This window comes from Sturnus vulgaris, chromosome 15 (genome assembly GCF_052056855.1).
Source record: "Sturnus vulgaris isolate bStuVul1 chromosome 15, bStuVul1.hap1, whole genome shotgun sequence".
NCBI classification, from domain to species: domain Eukaryota; kingdom Metazoa; phylum Chordata; class Aves; order Passeriformes; family Sturnidae; genus Sturnus; species Sturnus vulgaris.
Window position 1 is genome coordinate 6226081 of NC_142257.1, and position 18979 is coordinate 6245059.

The 18979-nt window shown below is 43.6% G+C and overlaps 1 long non-coding RNA gene across 13 annotated transcripts in view; it reads right to left on the reverse strand.

Moving 5' to 3' along the window:
- Nucleotides 1–18979, reverse strand: part of LOC148221964 (uncharacterized) — a 167711-nt gene that overhangs the window by 135168 nt on the left and 13564 nt on the right. For 5 of the 13 annotated variants that reach the window (XR_015806966.1, XR_015806957.1, XR_015806967.1 and 2 more), the window contains exons 2-4: nucleotides 2084–2296; nucleotides 888–991; nucleotides 22–119 (exon numbers count right to left, since the gene is read on the reverse strand). This is a non-coding gene — a long non-coding RNA (uncharacterized LOC148221964). Of the gene's footprint in view, nucleotides 1–21; nucleotides 120–887; nucleotides 992–2083; nucleotides 2297–2495; nucleotides 6088–18979 lie in introns of those variants that run through there. The other 8 variants (XR_015806968.1, XR_015806960.1, XR_015806956.1 and 5 more) reach the window with 6 other exon arrangements.

Genomic DNA, 18979 nt, shown 5'->3' on the forward strand with positions numbered 1-18979 from the left:
TTACAGCAGAATTGTTCTCACCTTCTGCTTTTTCAGAGCAGCTGATGTCTCACAGAATCCTTTGGAAAACCACTCAGCCTTGCAGCTATCACTGCTTCTTCTGTCTCCCACACTCCTCCCTTTTTCCGGGAAGGAAAAGCCACTGAGTCAAGTTGTGTTCTTTTCCCTTGGCTTCACACTCAGCTCACGAGGGAAGCTGAGCAACAGCTGGAAAGGGGAACAAACTGGAGGGACAGGGCTGGGAAAGCTCTGGGCTCAAAGGGGACTCAGAGGGACACCAGAATTCTCTCCCAATGCTGCCGTTGTTGTACAAGGAAAATAATATCTATTTTCCTAACGCTGAGGTTTTTTAATTGACTTCAGTGTCAATAAAAGCAGAGAAATGTTTAGAATCAAAGTGTTTTCTAACACAGAGGACAAATCAAAGGAAAAGTCTCTACAAAGAAAATATCAGAAAACTGTGAAAGCATTCTTTACAAAAATATTGAAAAGAAGAAAATTAATCACATTAAACATCAAAAATTACTTTTAGTTCCCTCACAGAGAGGCTACCATGACCTCAGCTCTGAAGAAATCCACAAAGCAAAGTTAATGTTATCCTGCCACATTGCACAGGATAATATAGGAGGAGGGGGAATAACATGAGCAAAAAAGAAATTGCTTGCCTAAAAGCCACTTCATATAAAAATATCATCTTAAAACTAACCTATATCAATTTTAAAGTGGAATTTTAAATAGGTAACTTTAAAAATCTGGCATAAGTCTGCCTTCTTCCATATCAGCATTTAGAGACTTTCACCTATGGAAAGGTTCCATTTTGAGGAGCAGCCCTAACAGCAATGAAGCTGAATAAGGCTAAATTTAAATTAGTCAGAAAAGCATCATACTTAGATGAGAACAAGGTCCTCCCAGGAGGTGGTGTTTAACAGCCTCTGTGCTTGCTGCAGGAAGGTCACTGTTTTGCATTGTTCTCTATAGGAAAGTCAATAGCCTGGAGAAAGATAGATTATTGTTTGTTACGTCTAGAAGAGCTTTTATTTAAAAAAAAAAAAAAAAGAAAAGAAAGAAAAAAAAAGCATCATATTCACAGGGCATTTGAGGGTAAACTGATAGTTTTAATTTCCCCTCTAGCTCATTTCCAATTTTTGGGAAAGCTGATTGGAGAACAGAGTTGTCCGTGTGAATGCATGAAAGTCACAGAGCAAAGGAAAGGGAGTTGCAGCTCCCCCACACCATGTCTTGAAACCACTCAGCCTTCCCAAAAGCAGCCTCAGCCAGAAGCCTGCACACAGCCATGGCTTCTCCACTGGTGGGAACAGAGCCTGTTTTAGGGCAAAACCCTCAGAAATCAAGCTCACTTTATAATTGGGTGTCCAATGATTCACAGAAAGAAGCAGGTGAAGGTGCCAATCCTTCATGTTATCCATCCTTTCCCAAGAGCTCCCTGTGACCTTTAATTCCCCTACAAAGAGGCACCAGAGGGTTTGTTTTGGCAATCCTCTCCCAGCACAGCACTTTCTCCTGAGCCTGGAGCCCTCCTGGGAACCAGGAGTGATGCTCTGGACCAGGAGAGCACAAAGAGCCAGGCAGGGGCTCAGTATGACAGCAACGAGCAGGTGCTGGGCAAGGAAAGGCAGGAAAGCTACATCAAGAAGAAATCACCTTCATTTTGATTATATTTTTCACTCAAACTTGCTGAATTTAATTATTTGTCCCATTACAGGACACACTGTCCAGGTACAAGCTTCCTGGGGAAGAACTAAGATGCTCACCTCTATATGAGGTTATTTAGGAGCCAGTGAAAATTGTCACCCCAATCTGTTTTGTACCCTAAACAAAAACACTGGTGTAAGAAAATAGTGCTTAAAATGCCTGTAAATGTTTTATTCGCAGAGAAAAACAATTTGCTGTAGGAAATGAGGGACAAACATGAATGTGCAGCAAAACCCAGCTCAGAGCTGTGACAACTCTTAAAGCTAATTAACTGAACACTCAAATAAATTCATTTCTATAGTAGCTTCTGCCCTTATGAAAGGTCACAAATTGAACCTCAAAGTTAAATGAAGGAGAAAATTTTACGTACTTTTATTGCTAGGGGTGCTGAGGCACAGAGCAGTGAAGTGCTCACCATCTTAGCCTGGTGTTCCCTTCGACTCCCTTCCTTCCTTCCTCTCCAGGAAACATGGTGAGGAGACAGGAAAGCCTTGCCAGGGAGGCTGTGCCTGTGGATCAGTGCAGGATCAGGGAGGCAGGGATGTGATGCACACAGCACAACCAGGAGTCCCACAGGGGAGCACTGAAAGGGACACAGATGCCAGCAGCTGTCGGGGACAAAGCTCTCCATATGGGAACACACAAAAATTCTGCACAGGGCAATAAACCCGAGGCATTCTCTACCCTGGAACACCCTGGAGGCTCAGTGTTTCAGGAGGAACATGTCCTGTTTCCACTTTGCATGTTGGATAACTTGGGAACAGTTCTGAGAACACGCTTACCTGGATCCTGATTGTCTGTGTGAGACTCCATGAGTGATATTTGCTTCCCAGCCAAGGCACTGCTCTGGAGTTCTTCTGCTTTAGCAGAGTAAAGAGTAAATATTTTCATTTAAATTATTGTATATTCTCCCCTCTCTGTCTGTGAGTCCTCACCTCCAGGTTCACTGACACACACCCATATTCCCTGCCAGCCTCCCAAAAGGAATGCTGCATCTGTGGCAGCAGCGCTACATCTCTGTGCAGGTAACAACTAATTACTACAGAATCAACTCCTGAGACAAAATAATCCTCACAAACTCCATTTTCCTCCACTCCAGCAGGAATTCATTTGGCCTGGCCTTTTCCTAGCAAATATTTAGCATCTCATGTGCACATATTTAGAAAGAATTCCTCCCAAATCACTCAACTGAAAGTGATTTCCCCCGAGGAGGGATGAGAGAACAAACACGTGCCAGCTGTGAGCAGCACTGTTCACTGCTCTCCTGGAAGGCACTGGGCTACCACAGAGCTGCAAGCAGCAGGGGAATCGAGGTGGGACACGATTACCCATCCACATTAAATTAATTTTCACTCATTTTCTTATCGGGTTCACTGCTGCAAAAACAGAAGGGATGAGGTTCCATGGAGGTGGTTTACAAGGTGAGAGAGGATGGCAGAACAAGGTAATGAGAAGTGCTAAATACCAGTTTTGTTGTCTAATGTTCATCTTTGCTGTTTCAAAACTTTTGCATAGCAGTGGCTTTGTAGGAGAATTTCTGGCTATGGCTGTGAAAATATTACTGCTACTTTTTTATATCTACTTTGTGAGAGTTTAGCTAGTCTCACACAACATTGGCTGCAATCTTTTCATCTCAACAGATTCACTGTGGGAAAGCTATTGGTACAAAACTGATTTCTATGTTTCAGTAATATTATATCAATGTAAATGAAAAGAAAAAAAAACACTGGATCTTTTGGGAATTTGTACTTTTGGTTTTTTTCTTTTTATTTCATCTTAGAATGCTGACAGTTCACTGATATTACTTCCACTTTTCTGTTTTCACATGGACATATAGTGAAATCAATCACAAATAAAATTTTTGTTGAAGATGATGATTTGGGACAAATAATGAGGCTGGATTAAAATACTGGTTTATTGTAAATCAAAATTAAAATAAAAAAATTCAGAATTGGAAATAGCATGGATTAATATAGAAACAGTAAGAAAATCTTGTTTAAAAAAAAATTGAAACTCCAAAATGCCAAATTTACTTCAAGAAAGAATTTCAGAAATTATTTCATAGGAATACAGGAGAAAATAATGAAATGTCAACACTCCCTCTGAAAACAACATACTGAAATCATCCATCTCTCCCTTAATGCATGATAACAAGGGAGGAAAGATGCACGTTAGGGCACTGGCCTGGAATATAGAACATTTCTATTCAAATTCCCAAATGGACAGAGATTTCTGGTTAGACTGTGAGCTTTTCTGTGTATCAGTCACCGAAGTGGTGAAATGCAGTAAGAAAAAAAACCCATCTATTCCCTGACACTGTTACTATGATAATAAGGTGACATATAAATTCCTTGGATTTAAGCCAGTTCCTTCTATCCACTCTCACCTGCTCCCAACAGCAAGATAATGCTGATAATAATTACAAGCTGAGATCACCAAAGCTGCCTGGGGGATTTGGATGCCCTCGGGAGCTGGCAGCTCTGAAGATCTCCACCCATGGGTTTTACTGATGCTCTGATTGATTTTTCTCACCACCCCAACAACACTGCAAGTGCAGGCATGCAGAACAGCAGGAATATTTATAGTGATAACATCTTCATGTCAGCAAGGCAGGGAATCCCATTGGGCCAGAGGCTTTACAAGCAATAATAAATAAAAACATCCTGTCCAAAACAAACACTGCAGTTCGGGTACACACCTTTGAGCAGGGACAATTCCCCAGCACCACTGTGCAGAAAATCTGACATTTGAAAGCACTTTAAGAGTCACACAAATCCAAGGGCCTGCTCACAAGACCTTCCTCTGCACCTATGAAAGTACACATGCTTACATTCCTGCTCCTTTCCAAAAATCAAATCTCAATCAAAATTCTCTATGCAGAAATATCCCTTTCTAGGTTATCACCTTTCTAGTACAGCATCTTCTCGTCCCCAACAGCAGAATTGTTGATGTTGTTTTTGTAGCTGGTAAATAAATCAGCTGCTGTCAAGTCAGATAAGATTTTCTATCAGGTGGAGGTACAGAGTTTTCTAGTGAAGAGCAGCAGTGTGGCAGAGGAAAGGACTCACAGCACTCTTATTTGCCATATTTCTATTGAATTTCCTAGAATAAAGGTTTCCCTTAGGAATGAGGGAAAGATGCCCAGAGGTGGAGAAAGTATTGCTGTGCCTTGGATTTTATTCTGACCCTTTAGTGCTCCTTCCCTAAGCTCAGAGGCTACAGGCAGAGCAGAATTCCTCCCAGCAGCACAGAGGGGAGGTGCTGAGGGGGACCAGCAGCACATTCCCAGCTGAGACAGAGATTTTTCACTTTTCAGGAGCATGGGAACCTAAATTGTCAGCAGGCTTTAGCTACCTCAGGGACCGATTTCCTACCAATCCTAAAAGAAATATGGAAACCTCTCAGAGAATGAGAGGGCTGCAGGTTTATAAACCAATTTGTCTGCAGACAGATTTCCTTGCTGATCCACCACCGACCCTCCCAGTCACGATGACCTGGATGCCACCCCAGGTGTAATTGACCCCGAGCACGGGCACCACCAGCCTCACAAAAGCCCCTGTCAGACACGGGGCTGATGGACTTTTGTGCTGCTCTGTCATATACTCACCCTCCTCTTGTACTGTGGCTGTCACAATTTAATGGAGAGGGAAAGGGCTTCCCACAGTAGAAGGTAACTATTGATCCCATTGCTCTTTTTCCTATTCTTTTATTTTGGAAGTTTCTTTTCAGAGTTACAGTCCTCTGGTTCTCAAGGCAAGCAAACCTTCTCCAGGACAGCAAGCAAAAAAATAAACCAAGTGATTTTCAACCCAAGAGAGAGGGAGAGGGAGAAGATTGGAAGGAGTTAAATTGCCCACTCTAGCCTTGTCTCCTTTGCTTCTCCTCCCTCCAAGCCAGATGCCAGGGAAGGCTCGTGTTCACCATCTCTCCTTTGCCTTTCTTGCAGAACACACAAGGGCTACAGAAAAGGGAACAAAACCCTCCCCTTCCATGTAGGAGCAATTTGCTTACACTTCCCAGCTTCTCAGAGGGTAGGAGAGGGATGAGATCCTCTCTTTGTTCTTTAGTGCTTGAGACATTTGCATAAAAAGAGACTCTTTGTCGTTTAAACTCATTTTGAAGTTATAATCCTCTTTGAGCTCCGTGTCAGTCGCTGCTGGAGGGAGTGCCTGGAGTTGGGCTCTGCAGGGCAAGAGCCCAGGCTTGAGTCAACCCTGGAACTCTTCCCCTTTCCCTTAGGCAGGTTTGAATCCTGGGACCAACATCGGCATCACTGCCATTGTTCCAGAGCTGACAAACTGCTGTGGAGGGCAGCAGAGCTCTCCCTGACAGGGCACTGAGGGTTCCCATCCACAAGCAGCCACCTGGAAACTCCACGCAGTCACAGAGCAGGCTGAGGTGGGAGAAACCCACGAGGATCATCGAGCCCAACTCCTGACCCTGCACAGAACCATCCCCAAGATCCACGAGGATCAGCTCCTGGCTCTGCACAGAACCATCCCCAAGATCCACGAGGATCAGCTCCTGGCTCTGCACAGAACCATCCCCAAGATCCACGAGGATCAGCTCCTGGCTCTGCACAGAACCATCCCCAGGAGTGACACCACGTGCTGAGTCTGTTGTCCAAACACCCCTGGGGCTCTGGCAGCTTTGAGGCCATGTCCATTCCCTGGGGACCCCTCCAGTGCCCCAGCACTCTCTGGGTGAAGAGTTTTTTCTCTAATATCCACCCCAACCTCCCCTGCCACAGCTCCAGCCGTTCTGGTGTCCCATCAGTGCCATCACAGACCACAGATCAGTGTCTGCCCCTCCTCTCCCCCCCACCAGAAGCTGTAGACTGTGAGGAGTGTCCCCTCAGCCTCCCCTTGTCCAGCTGAACAGACCAAGTGCCCTCAGCTGCCCCTCAAACCCTGCCCCTCAAGACCCTCCACCATCCAAATGTTCCCAAAGCACGTCGGACACACCACAGGACCCAGCAGAGAGAGCTCCTCTGAAATCATGGCACAAACTCTGAGACACGAACCAGACCCCCTGAGTGCTGATGGGAGCAGCACAACTTTCCTAAATTATTTTTTTTAAACCCATCAAATATTTATTCTGTATTCCCTTTCACACGGGAGCACTGAATAAACCTGATTATCAATATACAGCAGAAATAGCCTCAGTCCTGCTACAGGGAGATGAAATGGTTTTGTTGTTGTGTCCAGGATTCCTTTGTTCCAGCAAGGAAGGAACAGCAAGCTTTAATTAAATGCATTAGTAATCACAAGGCGGTTAAGTGTCAATTGGTCATTAAAATACAGAATGCAGCATAAGCTTAAATAATTGCTTAATTATAAACATACATGAATGCATCAGAATAGATAAAGTATTTTCTGTTAAAAGGTGGCAATTTTCTTCTGGGAAATTGCCCCCACTTCATATTTTTCTGGGTTTTTCTTTTCATTAGGATTTCTATAGACTTTGAACAAAACAATTTTCAAAGTTCTGGTTTTGAATTATTATTGCTAGTATGCTGTGTTTCATACATCTTATTTCTGAAAGCAATCCCTGTTAAAATAGCATTTATTTTGCTCAAAAGTTTGCAGAATATTTCACCAGAATCTAATTCTGACAATTAATATAATTTTTAAATGCCCAAAAAAAAAAAAAAATAAAAACCACCCACAAACAACCAACCAGCACAAATATTTTGGCTTTTTAGAACAGTGAAAAAAAATTACTGGCCTGGTATTGACCTCTTCTAGTTATGTGCAAGCAAGCACACCATGGAAAATGCCAGTACACACATTGTCCCAAAATGCCCTTTTATTATCCACACATCCAACTTGGTAGAGGACACTTTTTCCTCCTAGGAGGAGGTATTTGTCTGGTCTGGGTGTCCCCAGGTAACCCCAAAGAGAATTCTCTGTCCTTGGGGTGGATTTCAACAAGATGGAGCTGGAGCAGTGGTTTGACAGCACCAGTCCATGAAGAAATCCCATCCATCTCCTTTCATTTTTGTGCTTTAAATTACTTATTATCTTTTACTTCTTTTTGGTGAATTCATCATTTGTGAGGATTTATTCACATTTTAAAATAAAGTATAAATAACACCCTATCAGAAGGGGTTAATAAGGAAAAAGAATACTTAAAAGACTTGATAAAAGCTACACAACATGTCGTGATTTCTGATCCACTATCAGCTGATCTAACCACTCATGTTCACTGCCTCTGAAATACCAAACAAACCATGAAATTAAAAATCCCCTGTGCCCTACCTTTTGTACACTGAAGAAATCAAAGAATCTCAACAGAGGCTTAACTCCTTACTGATAAAGGAAAATTGCTTTTATTCAGAAATTCTTTTTGAAGGGAAAAAAATCCTGTATTTGGTATATAAGAAATAAAAAAAAAAAAATTAGCATAGATGTTGTGATTTAGCTAAAAATATACTGGCTCATAAAAGGTACAAGCTTGGCATTGCTCTTCCAAAAGTTAAATATTTTTGTCCCAGGGAGAAAAAAAAATGAAAATCCAAGAACATTTTGATCCCAAGGTTAGTTCTAAAGTAGTTTGAAATTCAAGCCATATAATGGCAATAAATTTCCAAGGCTGTAAAGCATCTAAAATGGAAACTTGAAATATGATTAAATTTCCCATCACCTGGGTAGTCCAGCCTCTTTTTGACATTGTGGCTTCTCCACTTTCATCAGACTGCCCAGCTGTGTGTCCAGCCTGGTCCAGTCATGAAGAGCACACTTCTACCCTCACACAGTATTGCTGTTTGCCTGCACCTCACTGCATGCAGGACACCCACGTGGTGATTGTTGTACCCAAACCTGCTGAATGCAGGGCTGACCTTTACTGAGGTGCACTGAACGTGGGCAGGATGCTCAGGTAAACAAAAATAGCCTTTTTTACACAGAAATCTCCTCACTGGAATCCTCTTGAATCAAAGCAAATTGAAATTTTTATTTTAAAAAAATTAACCAAGTAAATAATCTCAATCCTTTGTGTAATGTGGCAACAAATGCAGATCTCCAGCATCCATCTCCTGATGTCCAAATGAAATCAGCTCCCAACAGAATCTGGAAGTGCCCCTGGCTGCTCTGTAAGCTCCACCTCCCGTGCCCCACCGATGGCTGAGTTTTGTTTGACCACACTTCCTCTAACTTCATCTCCCATCTTTGAATGAGGCAGCACTCCTTAATTTCCTGAGTCCTGCTGTTTTTCAGGGCTGCTGCAGCACTCTGAGCCTTCAGTTCCCTGAGTCTGAGTTGTAGGGGCTGGGCTTGATACACCTGAGTGACAGAGACCTGGCAAGGACAAGGCTCCAGAAACATCAGCTCAAGCTGATCTGACTGGGAGGGAAAGGGAACACCACTGAGCTGAGAAAACTCAGACAAGGAGCTCGGAGGTTGGCAGTACAATAAGTAAGGATAAAGCAAGCAGAGTGGTGAAAATGATGTCTCACAAGTGCCAGGGAAGAGAATTATCCTGCCCTGAGACAGCCCTTCCACAGCTCTGCTTTTTGTGGGCCCGTGGGGTTTAGCATGAACATTCAGCTGTTCTGAGAGCAGCTTTGGGATCTCCTAAGAAAGTTTCACGATACCAAAGGTCACTGAAAGAACTACTCAGCACTTCCACACAACTCAAGATTCCACAGCAAAATGCCCATTTGAACTCTAGACAAGAGAAGAAAACTTACTACAAAATTTAGTGTATTTTTTGATCATCATGGATATATAAATACCATGCAAATTTATGTGAAGACATGGCAACGTCTATCCCAGTCAAAATTCCTCCACCCAAGTTCAGGAGATCTGTCGTGCTGTCCATTTGACAAGTCTGCAGCTTGCTTGTAAACCAGGGTGTGTTTGTGATTTGGAAAACAAAAAACCATAAATCCCCTCTGCTGACCAACTCAGGTGAACCTCAAAGCAAGTCAAAATGCAAGCTCTCCACAGAGCCCCCCAAAGCTAAGGGCAGTATTTACTTGCATAGAAAGAATTAATACTGAAACAAACAAAGAAGTCTGGTTCAGCTATGTAGTGTTGAAATATTAATATTGTTGGCAGACAAAGTACATGAATCTATTATTTTGCAAAGTGTGGCTGGATATAGTGAAGGCAAACATTGAATAAGTAACGAGAAAATCCAGTTCTTTAAATGGATTTTCTGATGCCTATAGCCAGACACACAGATAGTTTATTCTATTCTGCTTCTATAGCTGGAATGGATTTGGTATTAAAACTGCCTAACAGGTTTTTTAAGTATAGAGAAAATGTATTTTAAACCTAGATAATTTCATTTCCAGGGATGAAGGCACATCCACTGAGCTGAGAACTAGGTGACATCAATGGGAAGAGATTTGACTGTAGGAGCTACAGAGAATAAATTGTGGCATAATTATTCTGAATTAACTTACAACAGTAATGTCAAGAGAGTTTGAATAGAGACCCTCAAACTAAACTGGTATCAAACAGAGTAGCTCCACATCGCTGCCATCACAGACATTATTTTCCATGTACATCTTCCTGCCTGTACTTCTTGCACATAAAACCTTACATAAAGGGATCTCTGCAGAGTATCCAAGATATAAGGCATATTCGTCCTTCCAGTCCCCTGATTTTTGATAAGTAAATTGCTTTAGAGGAGAGAAAATATCACCTGCAGAAGAAGGAAAAGTAGCAATCTCATTATGCAATCAGTGAAAAAAGTCTTGGTCAATGCAGCAGAGCCCTAACGATTGAGGGAGTTAAATACTGCTCAGCACCTCAGCAAGTGTAAGCACTGAATTCACTGGATGAGCCCTTTAATTAAAAAGAATTAATGAAAGACAAGAACTAACACAACAGTTAGGCACGGCTTAGCAGGTTATCAGTGATTTGAGCCCATTCCTTTAGGTAGACAGTAAAACCCACCAGCATCAAACAATAACAGCAATGTTTTCTTTCATGCCCCGTGCTGCAGGCAAAGCACTGCGATTCAATTCCCCCTTCTACCTAACAGTATTTGAATTTACATTTCTAGAGACCTCTCAAGCCACCAAATAAGCCACAATTCCCCAGGGCTCTTGCCTACCAGATGTGGTATTTTGGTTGCTCAGAATGGGCAGGACTGCCCGACGCTGGGGTGAAGAGATGCTCTTTCCCTTGCTGAATATCAAATTACACATAAAGTACAACTACTGAAACAGTTCTGCCTTCATTCACATGCACAAACCCCTGCCTACAACTTCATTGCCAGGGAAATGTTCTGTGAAACAATTAAAGCAGGGTTGAACCCAGTCAGACAGAGAAAAGGATTAAATTTAAGTCACTCAAAACATTGGGGGGGGGGGGGGGGGCAAACGAGAAACTGCTTTTTAAAGTAATCTCCTATAACCATGAAGATAAGTCCTCAAGTAATTACATAATGATCAAATACACATTTCATTTTTTGTCTTTTTCTTACAATGACAGTGAATAAAAGAGGATTTTTGTCAAAAGCGGAATTTTGTAAATTTGCATAAGCCTGAAGAGTACACATCTCTTTGACCTCAAGGATTTGGCATTTGCTACTACAGACCAGATGAAAGGCAGCTATGTCTACATTCCCTTCCTTACACTTCATTTTCACTGTTTGCTGCTGGCCAAAGACAATCCCCCACGGGCTGGACTGCAGACCCTGTGACCATTTGGGTGTTTGCAGCTCAGCAGCAAACAAGACAGGCTGGGAAATCCCAGGGAGCTGGGATTCACTCCAGCTGCAAGGTGGAGTTCACAGCCCACAGTCCTGCACACGGTGCCTGGGTTATTTCTGCTGCTCACCCTTACTCGGGCTAGTAGCCCCCAGAGGAATCTGAGCCAGTTTTAAGTCTCAGTAAGCAGCACAAAATGGCCACATGAGATTTTGAGAGGTACACAGAGGATCTGTGGCCACTGCCGTTTGAATGCAGGCCACCTACATCCCTCATTTTCACCGTGACAGAGAGGTAAATGGAGTTCCTCCCTCCCTCACACAGGGAAATATAAAACAGAAGATTACAGTTATTACAACTGCCTCTTGTTTGAAACAAAGTTCAAAGGCTTGTCTTCTTTAATCAATCTTCCAGCAGAATAATAGGGCTGCAAATTTCACTTTCATGGAACTAAAGCACTCGGGCTGAATCAGTTTTTCCCCTTTGTTCCCCCTTCTCAATGCAGAGCAGGAATGAAGGAGCTCAGATGAGGAAGTTAACTGAGCTGCCCAGAGAAGCCACATCGCCTTCTCCGAGGGAAGGAAAAAGCAGGAAGGTAATAAAACATCCTGGCTCCAATACCATGTGCTGGCGAAGCACTTTGGGCAGTCAGATACAATGAATATTCAGCAATCTCTGGCTATTGTGGTATAGCAAAGTACCTCTGTCAGGGGAGTCATTTCTGTGGCTGAGGTGAGAAAATAATAGATGTCCACTTGGCAGAGGTAGGCACAGACACCTTAACTCAGAGCCCACAGATCTCCCTGGGTAGGTCCAGCTGGAGATTATGAATAAGTCCATTAATGAGCATATTTCCAGTGAAACAGAATAGGAAAGGAGCTTTTAGCAAATGCGTTGCAAGTAACCCTTGGAATTAAATTTTCAAGGAAAAAAAATTTAAAAAAAAAAAAGAAGATAAAAAGGAAAGGAACATTCACAAAAATCAAAGAGGAGAGACCAAATATATTGTGCTATTGAACAGCATCCACAAGCATGCACAGAAATGCCTTTTTTCCCCCAAATTTACAGTCACAGACACCAAAGAGCTCACAAATGCACAAATAAAAAGATAGATTCAGAAGCACTGCTGGAATATAGGCATCTAAAATGTGTAAATTCTTTCGCCATCTTCACAATAGTCCAGACATAATTTAGTCTGGATTTCTTCCAGTTCAGATTCACTAATGATACCATGGACTTTAAATGACCCCTCAAACACCAAGAATAATGGATAGCACAAGACCAAGTTAAAAGGAACAGCTTGAAACTGTGTCAAATTTAAGGGCATATTTTAACAATCTTGGTCATTTGCTAAGTTTAAAAAAATCACACAAATGTAACAAAAAACCAACAAAAACAAACACCTCTACAAATGTTAAGAATCAAATTCATTCCTTTTGTTGTTGTGGTGTAACCCCCCACGATCATCTTATTCCTATTTTTATTAAGAACATACCCCCCACCCCAAAAAAAGTACTTACGCAGCTTGGAATGCCCCAAAGCACACGATGATGGCTCATACATGAATGGAGACTGAAGAGAATCTGTTTATCTGTCTCTCATGGGCTGCAGTAGGAACTTGATTAGAAAATTACAACTGACACAGCGTTTGGCAGAAGTTTCTAGCTCAGGGTCCTGTCTCTAGCAACCAAAGCAGACAAGATATATCTAATTCTACAGAAAATCAAAATGTTTAGAACTCAACCACCTTCTCCTCCTCTAGACATTCACATCATCAGTGTAGATTTCCTTTCTTCCCCTCTGTCCCTGATTCCTTTGCATGGTGATCCCATGGCAGCCTTGCCTGTGCCAGTTAAGGCTCCTGGTGTTGGGTCACCCTCTCTCATTCCTGGATTCCTGTCCTGAGCTACAAAATCCATGTTTTCCAGAGGGTGACAAGCCCATTTGCTATGTGACATATCCTCTCTGGATGCTTAGCCCAGTAGGTGCAAGAGCCAAAATTAAAGCTGTCTGATAACATTCATCTCTTCTGAAGCTCAGCACCCAATTTCTCTGCTGGTTTGTGAAACCATCTCATAGCATGAGAGTTTTAGCCTTGCTTGTTTTGTCCTGTTTTTTTCTTGCTCTTCCTTTCTTTCTGTATAAATCAACTCTTAACCCCATTTTCCCTGAAGGAAATATAAGAAAGCACCGAGTCATGCTCTGCTTTCCTAGAGAAAGACATTTTCTGCATTATTCTCCTGTCAGTTTTCAAGTTTTGCACAGGAACTGGACCAATATGAACGATTCTTTCATCAGCTCAGGTACATCCCTGGAGATTGGGCTATTTGTAGAGTTAAAGATAGCTATTATCAATAAGAAACTTGTCTCCCTTCCCCCTCTCAGAGCTTATCTGGGAACAGCTCAGCACTGCAGAGAGACATGATTTCGGAGAGTAAACTGATCAGAAGTAAAAGGAGTTTTGTGTTAAGTCAAGGGTGGAGAGGAAGGAGATGGTGGAGGCAGCTGTGGGATTATCCTGGGACCACACAGAGGGACATCTGAGCTAGTGCTGCACCCAGCCCTGCAGCTGTGCCTCTGCAGAGTGCCAGGTAAGTCCAAAATGCAGCAACCCACCCTGCCAAGCCTCCTGCCCAGCAGCTCCCCGTGGCACAGATATGTCTACAAGCACAAAGGTGTGTCCACCACCACGCAGAGTGACTCCCATCAAGTCCTTTCAATGTTAAATAACTGAGAGGTAGAGACAGAAAGCTTTGGTTTGCTTTTACATTTGCTGAGCTATGAGACATGCTGAGAAAGGAGGACAGAACTGCCAGCCCAAGGTGCTGGACTAACACTGGAGTTCAACAATGCACTACAGAAGGGTGCCCATCTCTCCAACCTGGAAGTACCAGGGATGTGCAAAGAATGGCATTTTCTCTGCCCCAGCACCACCTGGGTAGCACAGAGACTATCCTTGGGCATGACAAACGTCATCACTGACAAATGCCACACGACAGGAATAGCCTTTCCAGTCCTACACATCAGAGGATTAAAAACTGAAGACAAAGAAGAGAGTTTCAAGCATGTGCAAGGGACACCTCTTTGTGACTTTGAAAAGTCTTTTGTTACCAGTACCTGTGCTTGTAGAGCCATGAGAGATCAGATAATGCCTGCATGGCTTTGTCACACAAGGCTTGTGGCCACTTAGGAAGGCACCATAACACACAGGCTGGCACAGAACAGCCCTGGGAATGCAGGAGCCAAACTGCTGCAGAGTGTCTGACAGCTCCAAAGATCCAAGCAAGTTAATTTAAGGCTGACTGTGCTGCAGCAGGGACACACCCAGGGAAACAGCACCACCGAGGAGGACAGGGAAAGGTGAAGGAGCTGTCTCATTTCTGTGAAGGGCTGAGCATCAAATGCAGAATTCACACACTCAACTGCTTGAAAAAAGGGCAAAAAATTATGGGACTGCATGTTGTTGATTTTTCTGCAGGCTACGCATGAACTGCATCTTCCATCAAGTAATGGAGGCTCAAACACAACCTCTCTCCAGACGGAGGAGGAAGAAGGAACAAGGAAGAGCATGTGTTCAGGTTTGAACATGTGCAGCTGGGACAGAGAAAGAAAGTCAATAGGAGAAACCAGGGGTGTCAGAGCACCAGAGGCAGCACCAAATCTTTGGGGGGGACTCTTTTGTGGTGGACAAAAAGGGAACATGATGATGAGAAGCTGTCAGGTCAACAGCCTACACTGGTTTAGAGTTCTGAGGGATATTATACACTGACAAGCCATACAAAGAGGAGATATGCATCAGGATAACAGACCCAGACAAGAGATCTCTTGACTCACTCACTGAGACTCCGTTGCTTCAATAGAAATATTGAAATAAAACACTTGGATGATGAAGGACAAAACACAGAGCAGACAGCATCACAAATCCTCTGTTTGTACTCGGAGGCTGTGAATGGTCTATCAGGCATGGTGGATCAAGCATGCCTTCAAACAGGAGAGTTCAACAACTCCATGAGGAATTCCACCAAACCTCTCTTCTATATCCAACTCCTATTCCCCTCTGAAACCCCTCAGAGCCATAAGCTCAGGAGGAGACTGCAGTGAGGAAAATTTCTGTAAAAGACTCACTTCTTAGTCCTGCTGAGAGGCCACATTACAGAAGTTTCAATTCACAGGGAAGGTTCAACTGACAGAGAAATTTCTTCCAAATTCACTTCCATGGAATAGCAGATGAGAGACCAGGAAGGCAACCTCACTGGGAGGAGCAATAAGGCTTATGAGCTGTTTATTTCCCTGTTACACACATTGCCTAGTTAAAGCAGTGGTTTGGTCAATCACTGAAGCTGCAGGCTTCAGCAGAAATTTGCTCCAGGCCCATGAGGCTCCTCTGAGTGATGTGAGTGATGGAGGGGACTGTGAGGGAGCTGCTGTGAGGTCCTGTGGAAGGAATTCAGCAACAGGAGCTGTACAAATGGAATACACAGAGCTAATTGAGTCATCTTATGGATATTTATGTGGTCCATAAAGGACCACAAAGCTCTAGTGATGGTGTCAAATGAGGCCACAGTGCCAGAGACAGCAGCACAAGGACTTTGGTCTTTTCCAGTCATCAGTGATGGAATGAATGTCTGGCACTTCTCAGGAAGCTGAGCTTTAATGGGTCAGGAGAGAACTCTTCATCCTGCTGAACAGAGACATTCCCCTCCCACTATGCAGATCAGTGTGACATCTGGTCAGAAGTTATCCCTGTTCCCTCCAAACACTCCATCAGGGCAACCTGATCTTGTGGGTGGCATTCCAGCCTGTGGCAAGAGGGTTGGAACTGGGTGATTTTTAAAGTCCCTGCCAACCCAAACCATTCTGTGGAATACCTGAGCAGCCAAGCACTGAGCAGAGCAGGAAAGAGAGAGCTGAGCAGGAGTGTGGCATTTACCATTCTAGTAATGTAAAAAGGGAAATTGTTCACTGTCTCTCACAGCACTCAAAGTGACATCAAATGGACTAGCAAGTGGCAGGTTCAAAGCAGACAGAAGAGAAGCTTCACACAGCACTTTGTTAAGCTATGGAACTGCTTGCCACAGGAGGTTCAGGATGCCAAATACTTACCAGAATTCAGAAAGCAATTGGAGAACTTCAGGGGAGAAAACTTCCATCAAGACAAAGATATTAAGTGTGGTTTTAGCAGCTGCTGAGCTGCAAACTGCTGGAAACCCTTGCCTTGTTCTTCCAACTCTCCCACCAGCATCCACTCCTGATACTGCTGGAGACCAGCATTTCATAGCTGGACCTTTTTCTGGCTCAGAACAACTTCTGTAGGATCAGCCAAGGAACAGAAAGCACCAGAGCTCTGCAGGGGCTTTTGAAACAATCTCAGACCAGCTGAAAGAGAGAGCTGGCAGAGCTTTCAAACTGCCCTGCCCATGACCACTGTGGGACCCAGGAGATCTAAACCTGCATGGAGTGATTAGAAACCTCCAAAAAAGGACAGTGTGAGTTTGATTGGCAAGATGAAGAGTACAACTGCACACTGAGGGAGGCGTAGGAGCAGGGGAACGACACCAGATTAAGTTTTTATTACATCTGCTTTAAATACATTTTAGGCTTACACTGCTAAACTCAAGGAGACTTAAACTAAAGTAAAACGATTATACTCTGATCAATAACTTATATTAAAAAAATAAAAAAGATAACTTTTAAAGCCAGCTGTGGATCTGCACAGAGATGCTTACACTTTTTTGATGAAAGCATTTTGAGTTTGTGCTGTTTCCAAAGTCAGGGCCACATCTTGGCATGGAGAAACCTCAAATCTCTCTGATGTTTCCTCTGTGCTCAGGGAGTTTGGAATTGCCAGCCCCTGCAAACACACTGCTCAGACTCCGAGCTGACCACCTGCGGCTCAAGCACACATCTCCTGCCACTTGAAAGCAGCTCACCAAAAAGCCTCTTTCAAAGAAACCCCTCAGGCTGCTGCGTTTGAAGAGGCAGAGACAAAAGCTTTTGCAACTAGTGCCTGCAGAGCCTCTCCTGGGCAGGCGAATAAGCGGCAGATTTCCCTGGGGAACCCATTTTTCCTCCCTTCTGCACCAGTTTCTGCAAAGGACAACTTGGCTGGCAGCTCAGCCAGGACTCCTCAGCTGGGGCAGATAAGAACTCCTGGAATTCCTGTTCCCTGCTATGGGAGGCTCTGCCCCTCTCTTTGCTGCTCCACACCAGGGCAGTTACAGCAGGGCACTAAGAACTCAAATCCAGCAGTGAAAATCCTCTCTGGAAAGCCTTGTGGTGTCAGCTGTGGCTGAGGCTTGGGCTCACTTCCACACACGGCTCTTTTCCACTGAGGATGCCCAGCTCTGACCTCTGCCAGCCTGTAACGGTGCCCAGAGCTGCTGGGTCCAAGGAACACAAATATCCACCTCCCCAGCTGCAACCTAAATGTCAGCATACAAATGTCCAGGCATCCCACCTGTCACATCCAAATCTCTTTAAACCATCTCCCTCACAGTGCTTCTGGTCTGCAGGCAGCTTGCAAGCACAGGACAGGCTCTTTATGTGAAGAAATAGCATTGTGATCTTACTCTCTTGTTGGTGTAAATGTCACATCTCGACTTGATTAATTACAAATAATTGGCTTTGAACAGGCCACGTTTCCTCTCTCAGTCCCTGCTTGTACCACACTCCATCCTGTTTTGGCCCTAATTACAGAGAATAATAAATCCAGCTAGACAGTGCTTTCCTGAAGAGCAATTTGGTCTGACTTGTCCCAGCACTAATGAGTTTGTTAATAGAGGGATTTTCCCTCTCCCTCTCCTCTTCTAATCTCTCTCCTTAAATAACACCACTCACATGGCTAGCAATCCCCTGCCACAGCAGGTGATGCCTCTCCCTGACCCACATTGTCCTCTCCTCCGAGGCAAAGAGAAGCAGAGTATTGCACCTCCCAACCTTTTTCTTCTTTCAATGGAGGTAGAAAGCAAGCGTGATTAATAACTGTTTGTTAACGAGCATCAGGGGGATCGCCCATTCCACAAGGGTGGCAGGCAGCAATGCTGGGCTGTTCCAGCCTGCCTGGTCAGAACCAGCACTGGGGCCTGGAAAGCAGCTGAGTGCTGGAGAATCAGTTTAGCTACTGGTCCAAATGGGAAAAAGCCCCACAAAAATCTGATCAAAACATCACCTTTTTTTTTTTTCTTTGTTTTGTTCACCAAAAAAAAACTTTAAAGCATCTCATTTCTCTGCCCATAAAAAACCTTACAACTGCCCTGCAGAAAATGTGTTCTACCTCAGTCTCCCCTGACAGAAGCAAAGGACAGGAAGGGATAGATGTTCTCAAAAAAATCAACAGCTTCTGCCTGTCCCTTGTTCAATAAAAGCTCTGCCAGGAAAGGGAAATGCAGATTTACTTTCCCCTCTATCTGGAGGGAAAAAAAGAGTTGTATCTTCACTCCTAAGCAAACATTTCCTAACAACAAAGACATTGTCAGTGACTTTTTGAAAAATCTCACCCCAAGTTTTTGCACCCAGCAAATTTAAACAGTCAAATTTTAAAATGTCAAATTTCAGTTACAATTAACCCAAACCTAAGAAGAATCACATTTCATGGTACTGAAG